The sequence below is a fragment of the Nerophis lumbriciformis genome, linkage group LG19 (genome assembly GCF_033978685.3).
Source record: "Nerophis lumbriciformis linkage group LG19, RoL_Nlum_v2.1, whole genome shotgun sequence".
NCBI lineage: Eukaryota > Metazoa > Chordata > Actinopteri > Syngnathiformes > Syngnathidae > Nerophis > Nerophis lumbriciformis.
In genome coordinates, this window is record NC_084566.2 from 23,906,251 (window position 1) to 23,920,684 (window position 14,434).

Below are 14,434 nucleotides of genomic sequence, written 5' to 3' on the forward strand. Positions count from 1 at the left end.
ATTTTATTTCTACTTTGTGTCAAAGTGTCTCTGCTTTGTTGAAGTTCAAATGGTCAATGGACACAAAATGATTGACTATAGAGCTTGATACTGGAATTTGATGTTCCAATTTAGAAGAAGTCAGAATTTGGCTTGTGAGAGACTTTGAAGTTCAGTTTTAAGAAGAATTAAATAACTCAAGATGATTTATTTGTTTCAAGTGTGTTTTGTGATTGACAAGAAGTGAACAAATCGGTCAGTCCAAACTTTGCAGGGTAAGAAGAAGCGGGCCGGCCAAAATTAGTCACCGTGGCAACGATGTGTTTGTTCACTGACCTACAAACTCACGGCTGAGTCGACATGTTGATTTAAGAAGCACAAAGATAGGCCACAATGCATTGTGGGTACTGGAGCATGTCGCAGCAACTACAGAGTCCAACATCCACACTCTAAAAGTAAATGTTGAATATTTTTAGACTCCCTTGTCTGCTAAATACTAACAACCCATATTACAAAATTGTGACGTGATTCAAGCATAAATGGGTATACATGAAGTTAATTCATTCATATCTAAAAATAGGTGCTGTCAATCAGCATTTTGACCAAAATTATATTTAAGTCTGAAATTGCACATCTTCATCACTTCTTTGTTGCATCATCTCGTGATTGTTCGATGACTTTTGTGAAGAAGCTGTGACCCGCTCAAAAGGAAGTCAGATCTCCACAACTTTTAAAGTATATTAGATGTTCTTCTGGGTTTCTCCCAAATGTGTTTAAAATTACATCCCTTTAATTTTTTATCTTCCATGTATCTTATTTTGAAAAAATTCCCCTGTCCGCTCATGCATCACATTTTCGCACTTGATTGACCCTCCATCATTGTGCACGATCACGGTAGGCCGGCAAAATGTGTTGCAGGTAAACAAATAGGGATGTTCTGATCAGGGTTTTATGGTGCAGATTTCGATACTGATCACATTATTTCAATACATAATATTGTGAGTGCTATTTACAGTTTAACAACACAAAAAAACATTTTAATCAGTCTTTATTATATATTATTACATACAGTTGTTTGATTAAAACAAAGTCAATAGTACACAAAAGTACACAATAACCAAACAAAAGCAAAAACTACTATTGACTACTCACTTGGAGAGACGTGGACCCCGTGGACGTGGATCCTGACTTAAACAAGTTGAAAAACGTATTCGGGTGTTACCAATTAGTGGTCAATTGTACGGAATATGTACTGTACTGTGCAATCTACTAATAAAAGTTTAAATCAATAAATCAATCACATCTGGAACATACATCTTAGTAAACCAGCCATAATTAAGAGTATTCCCGGGGCCAAAACACCCGACATTGAAGATAGTCTTGGGGAGCTGACTCGCAACAGGCCTAGTAAACAAGCACGACAGGCTAATCGCACCATCAGCTACGCAAACATAGTTGAACACGTCGGCTCCGATGACACTAGGATGAGACAGTCAGAGATTACAAAGAGGAACATACTGTAGCTCGAACTTGTAATCTCGCTAGAAAGATGTCTCGGCATTGAGTACTTGTCTCTGGCCCCTTGCCTGCGAGAGGCAATGATGAGCGGTATAGCAGAATAGTCTTGCTTAACAATTAGCTGGCTAGTTTTTGTAGAGAACAGGGACTAACGTTTATTGATAATTGGCCCTCTTTCTGGGGCAAACTGGGCTTGCTGAGGAGGGATGGCCTTCACCCTAACCGGGAAGGCGCCATCACTCTTTCCAGAAATATAGACCACTATTTAGGTCAAGCTTGAATAACGACACTAGAGCAAGCTCGAACACAGGCAATTACAGTGTCTGTAAATCCGGGTGAGAAGTCAGTTAAGCTAGAACTAACCAACGCCAGGCTGGAAAATTTCTGCACACATAGCATTTCTCGTAGAATAATACACAACTCACATAATGTTTTTTCTGTAGTCAATCAATCAATCAATCAATCAATGTTTATTTATATAGCCCTAAATCACAAGTGTCTCAAAGGGCTGCACAAGCCACAACGACATCCTCGGTACAAAGCCCACATAAGGGCAAGTGAAAAACTCACCCCAGTGGGACGTCGATGTGAATGACTATGAGAAACCTTGGAGAGGACCGCATATGTGGGTAACCTCCCCCCCCCTCTAGGGGAGACCGAAAGCAATGGATGTCGAGTGGGTCTGACATAATATTGTGAGCGTCCAGTCCATTGTGGATCCAACATAATAGTAAGAGTCCAGTCCATCGTGGGGCCAGCAGGACACCATCCCGAGCGGAGACGGGTCAGCAGCGCAGAGATGTTCCCAGCCGATGCACAGGCGAGCGGTCCACCCCGGGTTCCGACTCTGGACAGCCAGCACTTCATCCATGGCCACCGGACCTGTGCCCCCTCCCCCACCCTCCACAAGGAAGAGGGGAGCAGAGAAGAAGAGAAAACAAACGGCAGATCAACTGGTCTAACAGGGGGGCTATTTAAAGGCTAGAGTATACAAATGAGTTTTAAGATGGGACTTAAATGCTTCTACTGAGGTAGCATCTCTAATTGTTACCGGGAGGGCATTCCATAGTACTGGAGCCCGAATAGAAAACGCTCTATAGCCCGCAGACTTTTTTTGGGCTCTGGGAATCACTAATAAGCCGGAGTTCTTTGAACGCAGATTTCTTGCCGGGACATATGGTACAATGCAATCGACAAGATAGGACGGAGCTTGACCGTGTAGTATTTTATACGTAAGTAGTAAAACCTTAAAGTCACATCTTAAGTGCACAGGAAGCCAGTGCAGGTGAGCCAGTATAGGCGTAATATGATCAAACTTTCTTGTTCTTGTCAAAAGTCTAGCAGCCGCATTTTGTACCAATTGTAGTCTTTTAATGCTAGACATAGGGAGACCCGAAAATAATACGTTACAGTAGTCGAGACGAGACGTAACGAACGCATGAATAATGATCTCAGCGTCGCTAGTGGATAAAATAGAACGAATTTTAGCGATATTACGGAGATGAAAGAAGGCCGTTTTAGTAACACTCTTAATGTGTCATTCAAACGAGAGAGTTGGGTCGAAGATAATACCCAGATTCTTTACTGATTCGCCTTGTGTAATTGTTTGGTTGTCAAATGTTAAGGTGGTATTATTAAATAAATGTCGGTGTTTAGCAGGACCGATAATCAGCATTTCCGTTTTCTTGGCGTTGAGTTGCAAGAAGTTAGCGGACATCCAATGTTTAATTTCATTAAGACACGCCTCCAGCTGACTACAATCCGGCGTGTTGGTCAGCTTTAGGGGCATGTAGAGTTGGGTGTCATCAGCATAACAATGAAAGCTAACACCGTATTTGCGTATGATGTCGCCTAGCGGCAGCATGTAAATACTAAGGAGTGCAGGGCCAAGAACTGAACCCTGAGGAACTCCGCACGTTACCTTAACATAGTCCGAGGTCACATTATTATGGGAGACGCATTGCATCCTGTCAGTAAGATAAGAGCTAAACCACGACAAAGCTAAGTCTGACATACCAATACGTGTTTTGATACGCTCTAATAAAATATTATGATCGACGGTATCGAAAGCAGCGCTAAGATCAAGAAGCAGCAACATAGATGACCCATCAGAATCCATCGTTAGCAGTAGATCATTAGTCATTTTTGCGAGGGCTGTCTCCGTAGAGTGATTTGCCCTGAAACCGGATTGAAAAGGTTCACAGAGATTGTTAGCCACTAAGTGTTCATTTAGCTGCTGTGCGACAATTTTTTCGAGGATTTTCGAAATAAAGGGAAGGTGGGACACCGGTCGGTAGTTTACCATGAGGTCAGGATCAAGGTTAGGTCTTTTGAGCAGAGGATGAATAACCGCTTTCTTGAATGCTAGGGGAACAGTGCCAGAGGAAAGTGATAAGTTTATAATATTTAGCACTGATGGACCTAATAATACAAAAAGCTCCTTGATAAGTTTCCCAGGAAGTGGGTCAAGTAAACATGTTGTTTGTTTTATCCCACTTACACGCCGTAATAGTTCCTCTAATGTTATTTAATCAAAAAGAGAGAGACTATTTTGTATTGCAGTATCCGTCGTAGATACAGTTGTATCTGTGTTAATAGAACCCAGTTGTAGCTGGGATGCGTTGTCTTTAATCTCCTTTCTAATTAGTTCAATTTTCTTATTAAAGAAATTCATAAAGTCATCTGCCGAGTGGGTGGAGCTATTGGGAGGAGTCCCTTGTTGGGTTAGCGATGCTACTGTACTAAACAAAAATTTAGGGTCGTTTTTGTTGAGGCGTATGAGATTTGAGTAATATTTAGCTTTAGCTAAGGTAAGCATGCGTTTATACGATATTAAACTATCACTCCATGCTTGATGGAAAACCTCAAGCTTGGTCGCGCGCCATTTGCGTTCCAACTTTCTACATGATAATTTATGAGCTCTGGTTTCTTCTGTAAACCATGGGGTGCGCCTTTTAGGGGCCCTTTTTTGTTTTAGCGGTGCTATACTATCAATGGTTTTGCGCAGGGCATTGTCAAAGTTGTTAGTTAGGTTATCAATAGAGCCGACATAATTTGGGAATGGTGCCATTACCGAAGGCAGTAGGTCAGCAAGAGTCATCGTTGTGGCAGCATTAATGTTGCGGCTGCTATAGCAGTTATTATTATTATTAGTTTGTTGACAATGAGTCAGAACTTCGAATTTTATAAGGTAATGATCGGACATTACTTTAGTATACGGGAGTACCATAACTTTGGAGGTGGTGACACCCCTGACCAGCACTAGATCTATCGTATTACCGTTGCGATGCGTAGGTTCATTTATTATTTGTGTAAGACCACAGCTATCAATTATAGTCTGGAGCGCCACGCACTGAGGGTCCGATGGGGTATTCATATGGATATTAAAGTCCCCCATTATGATTATATTGTCTGCATGCGTCACTAGATCAGCAACGAACTCTGAGAATTCAATGATAAAGTCCGAGTAGGGTCCTGGGGGGCGGTAGATAACAGCCATATCGAGAGGCAGCGGTGCGACAGACCTCATAGTAAGCACCTCAAACGATTTGTATTTATTATTTAGGTTAGGGGTAAGGTTAAAGTTTTCATTGTATATTAGTGCGACCCCCCCCCCCCCCCCCCCCCACCCCTTTTAAGGGGACGGGCAATATGCGCATTCGTATAGTTAGGAGGAGATGCCTCATTTAGCGCAAAAAAATCGTCTGGTTTGAGCCAGGTTTCGCTAAGACCAATGACGTTAAGATTGTTGTCTCTAATGACCTCATTAACTAATAACGTTTTGGGAGACAATGATCTTATGTTTAAAAAGCCCATATTATAAGTATTGGGCTGTTTTGACGAGTTTTTGTTTAAATTATCCGTAGTAGCAATATTAATAATGTTGCGTTTATTATACGTAGTGCACTTTAAATAGTTTCGACCATATCTAGGAATTGATACGACGGGAATTTTCAGATTGTTTGCTTGATGCTGCGATCGACTGAACGCATCATGATTTGCCACCTCAGTAGAATGCATATCTACCCCTGACACATTCACAACAGAAAACACATTATGTGAGTTGTGTGTTATTCTAAGAAAATTGCTATGCGTACAGGAATTATCCAGCGTGGCGCTGGCTAGTTCTAGCTTAACTGACTCCTCACCCGGACTAGCAGGCTCTGTAATTGCCTGTGACCGGGCTTGCTCTAGTGTAGTTAGTCAAATGTGACTTAAACAGTAGTCTATGTTTTTAGACAGGATGATGGCGCTTTCCTGGTTAGGGTGAAGGCCGTCTCTCATCAGCAAGCCTGGTTTGCCCCAGAAAGAGGGCCAATTATCAATAAACGTTAGTCCCTGTTGTCTACAGAAGCTAGCCAGCCACTTGTTAAGCGAGACTAATCTGCTATATCTCTCATCATTGCCTCTCGCAGGCAGGGGGCCAGAGACAATTACTCGATGCCTGGACATCTTTCTAGCGAGATCACAAGTCCTGGCTATGTTTCTCTTTGTAATCTCTGACTGTCTCATTCTAGTGTCATTGGAGCCAACGTGTACAACTATATTCGCATAACTAGTGGTGCGATTAGCCTGTCGTACGTGTTTACTAGGCCTGTTGCGAGTTAGCGCCCTAAGATTAGCCTCAATGTCAGGTGCTCTGGCCCCAGGGATACACTTAATTGTGGCTGGTTTGCTAAGCTTTATGTTTCGGGTGATGGAGTCCCCTATGACTAAGGTGTGGTGCCCGGTAGACTGGGGTGTAGGACTAGTTAAAGAGCTAAATCTATTATGCGTCTCAACCGGTACACCGTAGCTTGTTGGCCGCTTAGGACTACTACAGGCTGGGCTAGTTAGCTCGCTACAGCTAACGCTAGCAGATGTGTCCGCAACATCTAAAGTTACGAGATTACTCTGCTCTAACTGGCGGACACGGCCCTCTAGCAGAGCCAGCCTCTCCGTGAGTAAGGTGCAAGACGCGCAGGAAGCCATACTCACGGTGTTTTCTGTCACCGAGTGAAGTTCCTGCTGTCTTCCGAGAAGTCCTGGTCACAGTGTGCAGGAGTAGATTCCTTCTGACCGGCGCCGCCTTTCTCCGCGCTAGCTTCGTTAGCTTAGCAGCTAGCTGCTAGCTAGCTGCGGGAGGGGTGGTGAGACAGAGATCGGGTGATTTGCAAGTTAAATAGTACTACTAAATATGTTGAGAAAGTAATAAAGAAAGCTGCAGAACAATTAAAAGCACACAAATAGAACGATACTTAGCTTTTTCGAAACAGCGAGCAGTCAGCGAGCAGTCACGCACGGTGAACCGGAACCTGAGGTAGACATGCATTCTACTGAGGTGGCAAATTATGACGCGTTAAATCTATCGCAGCACCAAGTAAATAATCTCAAGATCCCCATCATATCAATTCCTAGATGTGATCAAAAATATTTAAGGCCATTAACAAAAATGCCTTAAATCAGCCCAAAACATCAAATCATTGTCTCCCAAAACGTTATTAGATAATGAGGCCAAACTTAACGTCATTGGTCTTAGCGAAACTTGGCTAAAAACAGATGAGTTTTTCCAGCTTAACGAGGAATCTCCTCCTAACTATATGAGTGCACATATTGCCCGTCCCCTTAAAAGGAATGGAAGGTTCACACTAATATCCAATGAAAACCTTAACCTTAGCCCTAAACTAAGTAATAAATATAAATCATTTGAGGTGCTTACTGTGAGGTCTGTCACACTGCTACCTCTCTATCTGGCTGTTATCTATCGCCCCCCTGAGCCCTATTCAGACTTTATCAGTGAATTTTCAGAGTTTGTCGCTGATCTAGTGACGCATGCAGATAAAATAATTATAATGATGGATTTTGATATCCATATGAATACCCTGTCAAACCCTCCGTGCGTGGCACTCCAGACTTTAATTGATAGCCGTGGTTTTACACAAAAAATTAATAACTCACGCATCCCAATGGTAATATGATAGACCTAGTCCTGGTGCGGGGTGTCACCACCTCTAAAAGTTATGGTACTCCCCGTAGACTAAAGTAATGTCCGATCATTACTTGATAAAAGTTGAAGTTCTGACTCATTGTCAACAAGCTATTAACCACTGCTTTAACAGCCACAACATGAATCCTGTCACAACTACGACTCTAGCTGGCCTACTGCCTTCGATAATGGCAACATTCCCAAATTATGTGGGCTCTATCGATAACCTCACTAAGAACTTTAACAATGCCCTGCGCAAAGCTGAAAAATGCCCCTAAACGGGGTACCCCCTGGTTTATAGAAAAAAACAGAGCTCTTAAACTATCATGTAGAAAGCTGGAACGCAAATGGCGTGCGTCTAAACCTGAGGTTTTCCATCAAGCATGGAGTGATAGTTGAATAACTTATAAACACGCACTTACCTTTGCTAAAACTAATTACTACTCCAATCTCATCCGCCTCAATAAAAATGATCCTAAATATTTGTTCAGTACAGTAGCATTGAACTCATTAGAAAGGAGATAAAAGATAATGCGTCGCAGATCCAACTGGATTCTATTAACGCAGATCTGAATGTATGGAGAACGGATATTGCTTTCCAAAATAATGTCTCTCTTTTTGAAGAAATAACATTGGAGGAACTCTTGCGACTTGTAAATGGGACAAAACAAACATGTTTACTTGACCCACTTCCTCGGAAACTTATCAAGGAGCTGTTTGTAATATTAAGACCATCAATGCTAAACATTATTAACTTATCATTTTCCTCTGGTACTGTTCCCCTAGCATTCAAAAAAGCAGTAATTCATCCTCTGCTCAAAAGACCTAACCTCGATCCTGACCTCATGGTAAACTACCGGCCGGGTCCCACCTTCCCTTTATCTCGAAAATCCTCAAAAAAATTGTTGCACAACAGCTAAATCAACACTTAGCGTCTAGCAATTTCTGTGAACCCTTTCAGTCCAGTTTCAGGGCAACTCACTCTACGGAGACAGCCCTCGCAAAAATGACTAATGATCTATTGCTAACTATGGATGCTGATGCGTCATCCATGTTGCTGCTTCTTGATCTTAGCGCTGTTTTTGATACCGTTGATCATAATATTAGATATTATAGATATTAGAACGTATCAAAACACATATTGGTATGTCAGGCTTAGCCTTTTCTTGGTTTAACTCGTATTTTACTGACAGGATGCAGTGCGTCTCCCATAACAATGTCACCTCGGAGTATGTTACGGTAACGTGCAAAGTTCCACAGGGTTCGGTTTTTGTGCGTAAGCAAGCTTGTTACATGAGGCCCGAGGCCTTTTTCCCATTGCAAAAAGGTCTTCAAAGACTTTTGTTACTCATTTTCGCTGGCTTGTGGGCTTACTTTTGGGCTTACGTATCTGATGCGTTATACGTGATATTGTCAAGGAGCAGGTTTGGCGGTATGACTCAGGCAACAGTCAAATACCAAAAGATTAACTAAGTGAGCACGCAGGTGTGAAAAAAAACTCAAAAACGCAAAGTCCTAATGATTAACAAAAAGCGACGGCAACATAAGGTCGCCGTGAAAAAATACTTTTGAGAAAAACAAGATTCGAAACTTTGACAAGCCAGGCTAAAAAAATCAACACATGCTCAGGAACCAGAGCAGGCATAGAAAACAGAACGTTGAACAGCCATGGCAGAGGAATCACAGAGGAACAATCCAGTGACCAGAGTACACACTGCAGGGTTTATAAAGGCCTGATTGCAGAGAGCAATCAGGTGTGGGATATTGGCTCCGCCCCAGGAAACACCAAATACGGGCTCTGCAGTAGAAGACGTGTTAGGAGGAGAAGTGTGAAGTTAGGGAAGGAAAAAATACAAACAGAACAAAAAGGGGAAACAAAATAAGAGCACAAAACAGGAAAAGAAGCCAAAAACACAGGAAAAAACACCCAAAAACTAAACAAAGAATGGCCTGACCTACAGTTCATGACAGATAAATAACAAAACTAGATATACCATATTTTTCGGAGTATAAGTCGCTCCGGAGTATAAGTCGCACCGGCCGAAAATGCATAATAAAGAAGGAAAAAACATATATAAGTCGCACTGGAGTATAAGTCGCATTTTTGGGGGAAATTTATTTGATAAAACCCAACACCAAAAATAGACATTTGAAAGGCAATTTAAAATAAATAAAGACAAGTGAACAACAGGCTGAATAAGTGTACGTTATATGAGGCATAAATAACCAACTGAGAACGTGCCTGGTATGTTAACGTAACCTATTATGGTAAGAGTCATTCAAATAACTATAACATATAGAACATGCTATACGTTTACCAAACAATCTGTCACTCCTAATCGCTAAATCCCATGAAATCTTATACGTCTAGTCTCTTACGTGAATGAGCTAAATAATATTATTTGATATTTTACGGTAATGTGTTAATAATTTCACACATAAGTCGCTCCTGAGTATAAGTCGCACCCCCGGCCAAACTGTGAAAAAAACTGCGACTTATAGTCCGAAAAATACGGTACTTGCCATGAGTTCCAATGTATTTCTATGGATCTCTATTTCTATTTTGAACGTTGTGTACTTATATTTTGTGCAATATTTCATACCATTACGTATGCTTTTCTTTCACGATTTTTCATGTGTAAACAGATCTGTTAATGCTACTAACTACTTGTTCAATAGGGCTATGTGCAATAATAGCAGCATTTTATTTTTACTAGGCCAAGGGAGATGCGTATTTTCTTTCTTCAGCACACTAATTTGGCAAACATTTAGCACACTTGCACTTTAGCACCTCTCCATTTGCCTTATGCACTTGAACTACTCTGGTGACTTTATTATTGATCAGCTCTCCGCTGAGGTCATGCAGCAACCTACTGTTTTATATTGGATGGGTCATCATTTTATATAATTTTTATTCTTAGAACTGAGTCTTTGTATTTTATTTTACTGTTTTTGTCTGATGATGGCGCTGTAACCTAAGTTTTTATGGACATTGTATTGATCACTTGGCACTGCAGATAACAATTTAGATTTTATATGTTCATTAATGTGCTTTGTCCCATTTAACAAAGATATAACAACAGACGCCACCTGGCAGCTAATCTGGCTTATCGGGGAACTCACAGTAAAAGCCAGACAGGAGGGAGGGATCGAGAATGAGGGCTCGAGATACCCAGGAGCGCTCCTCGGGGGCATGGCCCTCCTAGTCGACCAGGTACTGGTAACCCCTGGTCCTTCATCTGACGTGCAGTTCAGCACTTTTTTTCTGTGGTAATACATTAGTAACATTGTCTTCTTCATAGAATGTGGTTGTTAGCTACAGTATGGGCCTGATTTACTAAGATCCTAATACCACGCGCTAAACAATCCATGAAATAGCGTGTACTAGAGGGCGTGTTGCGTGTGATTTACTAAAACTGTGTGTACAATTGAAAAGTGGTGCAGACCGCCTTATTTAAATGAGGATTTTGCGTGTACAATGCGAGGCATCACCACAGAGATACTCTCATTCACTGCACATTTATGTTATTATGCTCCTACCTTTGGCGTTTGGCTATTTTTTCAAACATGTACCACTTTTTATGAGCATTTTAGAAGCAGTCGTGCAGCGCATCTACATTGACACCACTTCTTTTTCCTTTTTCTTTTTTTAACCGCTGAAAGTGCATTGGGGAGAGAGGCTGCATAGAGTCCGCTCAATATGCAAAAATGCATACTTCCAGAAGTTTTTTTTTCGTATAAGAAATATTTCAATATTTAATGTTTTAATGAGGATTGTCACCTGTCCATTGTGTGGCTTTGCAGCTTGTGTGGAACTTTTAGTTTGCACAGTGAGTAAATAAAACACAAAATAGTGCTGGCAAAATGGTGGTGAGTTTGTGATAAGTAATTATATTTGCATTTTCTTCTCCCAGTATTGTGGGTGTTTTGATGATCAGTGTATTTTTTGCATATTAATGAAGACAGAGACACAAAATGGATTGTAGGCCTGCCCACTGAAGAGACGCAATACACTTTGCACACATTTAATAGATCAGCTTTTTGTGTGCTATCAAGTTTGCATCTGTTTTAGTCAGGGCCGGCCCGTGGCATAGGCCGTATAGGCAAATGCTAAGGGCGCCGTCCACCAGGGGGCGCCACGCCAGTGCCACAAATGTTGGAGAAAAAATAAATAAAATAAAAGTTGGTACTATTATTTCTAAATACAAAAAATAATCCCACGTTAATTAAAATGCAAAGTAAAGCCTATTTAATAGAAATATTATTTGTTACAACATTACGCCCCCCCCCCACCGGGGGGAACCCCCCGCACGGTGCGCCCCTCCCTTCCCGTATCATGACTCTTTTTGGACGTCACCACATCAAAAAATCAACACAAGATGTCAAAACGGCCAAAACTGTCAGGTGCCCAGGGAAGAAAAAAGAGAAAAGAAGAGGAGTAGAAACGAGAAAAGACAGAGGTAGCAGGTAGGTAACGTTAGCCTACATGAAATGATTTGTCTGTTACAGAATGTGATAGTAACCTGGCTTTTTAGCATTAAGCTAATGTTACATGATTCGGCAATTGCTAATCTATAATCTGTTTTAACGTCGGGTTAATATTGTGGAGGGGGCTAAATTGTTATGGAAAATAATAATGTAACGTTAGGTAATTACAGTACTCCCACCTTACATTCCTTAGGGACAATTGTATTAGATCTTTTAAGCAGGTGTTTTTTGTTTACATTGTTATTGCCTTCTGGTTAGCTAATGTTTGCCCTGCAGGTAATAGTCACTTTTCCACCCCTTTATATATTAAATATAGTTGTAAGTAAAAAAAAAAAAGGTCAAAGACAAAGCTATTCGGTTTCTTGTGAGTATATACACTTCACTGCCGATGTGGGGGGGCGCCACCTAAAATCTTGCCTAGGGCGCCAGATTGGTTAGGGCCGGGCCTGGTTTTAGTACACGCAAACCTTTGGTAAATCAGGAGCTATGTGTCCAACTTGTCAGGCTTCTACCTTCACACCTGTACAACTTGGGTGTCGCACATGAGGACTAAGTTAACTACAGTAAGGCAGAAATCTCTCAAGAGGAAAATGAAAAATTTAAGGAAAATAAATGAAATAAAGTATCCTTTATCCACATTTAATCAACCATTACAACAATTGTCTTAACTTAATGGACTAACTCTTAAACTGAATGTATCCTTCAGTAGGACTTCACAGACAATATTCAATATTTACAAAATTGAAAGGTACAGTAGTCTTATGAATAATACAAAAACAATCTTCTCAAACTGGTTCATCATCGGGTGTGACCAGAATGCCATTTGTTTACAACTGAATGGATTGCTAACGTGGGTGTTAGCCATCGTTCTGTCACACAATACCTCAATGATTCAACGACTGTCGTTGGCATTGACAGTAGGATTGCTCGTTTGCATCTAAACAGTTGTTTTTCTCACTACGATAGGACCGAGCCATCTTTGCCCAGGCACACCCTGCTGGTGTTGGAGTATAAATATTTGGGGTTTTGGCACCAGCTGCTAGACTAGATCTGACCAATCTAAGTCTATGTGCATGAACTGATGAAGACTACTTGGATGAGAGGCGAAACGTCTTCTAAGACAAATCAAACAGTCCAGTTGTGATCTATTGAATGCCCTGAGACGACAATGACCTAAATGAATGAGAACATTCATATACCTGAGGATATATTGTATAGTCTTAAAGCTATTGACAATTACACATTTTAAATATTTCTAAAAAATCAGTAAAATATTTCCCCCCCAAAATAAGACTATATTCAACGAGACATTTAAGTCCCATCTTAAAACTAATTTGTATATGCTAGCTTTTAAAATAGACCCCCCTTTTAGACCAGTTGATCTGCTGTCTCTTTTCTGCTCTGCCCCCCATCTGCTGCGTGGAGAAGTTATTAGGTGACCACAGATGATGCGCTAGCTGTTCAAAGTCAGGACCTGAGGTGAACCACTCATCTGTATATCAGTTGGGGACGTCTCTGCGCTGCTGACTTGACTCCACTCAAGAAGATCCCCTGCTGGCCCCACTATGGACTGGACTCTCACATTATTAACTAGATCAGTGGTTCTTAACCTGGGTTCGATCGAACCCTAGGGGTTCGGTAAGTCGGGCTCAGGGGTTCGGCGGAGGTCAAAACACACCCGACTCATCATGTAAATACAAACTTCTCCCTATCGGCTTATTACGAATACGGCAACAGCTGACTGGTTTGCAGGTGTGTAATTTGTTGTGAGTTTGAACAAGGTGATGTTCATGCACGGTTCATTTTATGCACCAGTAAAAAAACATGGTAACACTTTAGTATGGGGAACATATTCACCATTAATTAGTTTCTTATTAACATGCAAATTAGTAACATACTGGCTATTGGGGGGGATGTTTTTGGGGGGGTTATCCCCACATTTTCATTGCATTCCATTGGATTGAGTTTTTTCTTGCACTGATGTGGGATCTGAGCAGACGTTGTGCGGCCCTTTGAGACACTTGTGATTAAGGGCTATATAAATAAACTTTGATTGATTGATATGTTTTTGGAGATTATATATTGTATATTTATAAAGCTGTTGAATATCAAAAACTGAAAATGTTTCTCAAAATTGTAAATATTTTTTCCTCAAAACAAGACTTGTAGTAAAAAGTCATGTATTTTCGAGATGATGTGTTGTATATCCACAAAGCTATTGGAAATTGTAAATATTTCTCGAATTCAGCAAATTATTATTATTTTTAATTAGACTTGTAGTATAAACAACTGGTGGCCAATTATGTGACACTGTGATGTACAATTACAAAGTTATAGCCATACAAAATATTTATAAAAAATGCAAAAAATATGATATTTACCAAACACAGTCTTGTACTATTAACAAATAGGATACAGTCTAGTTCTGAAATTATTACAGAGACTTGACAATGTATAATTTTTTATCTTGATCTTTTATTATGT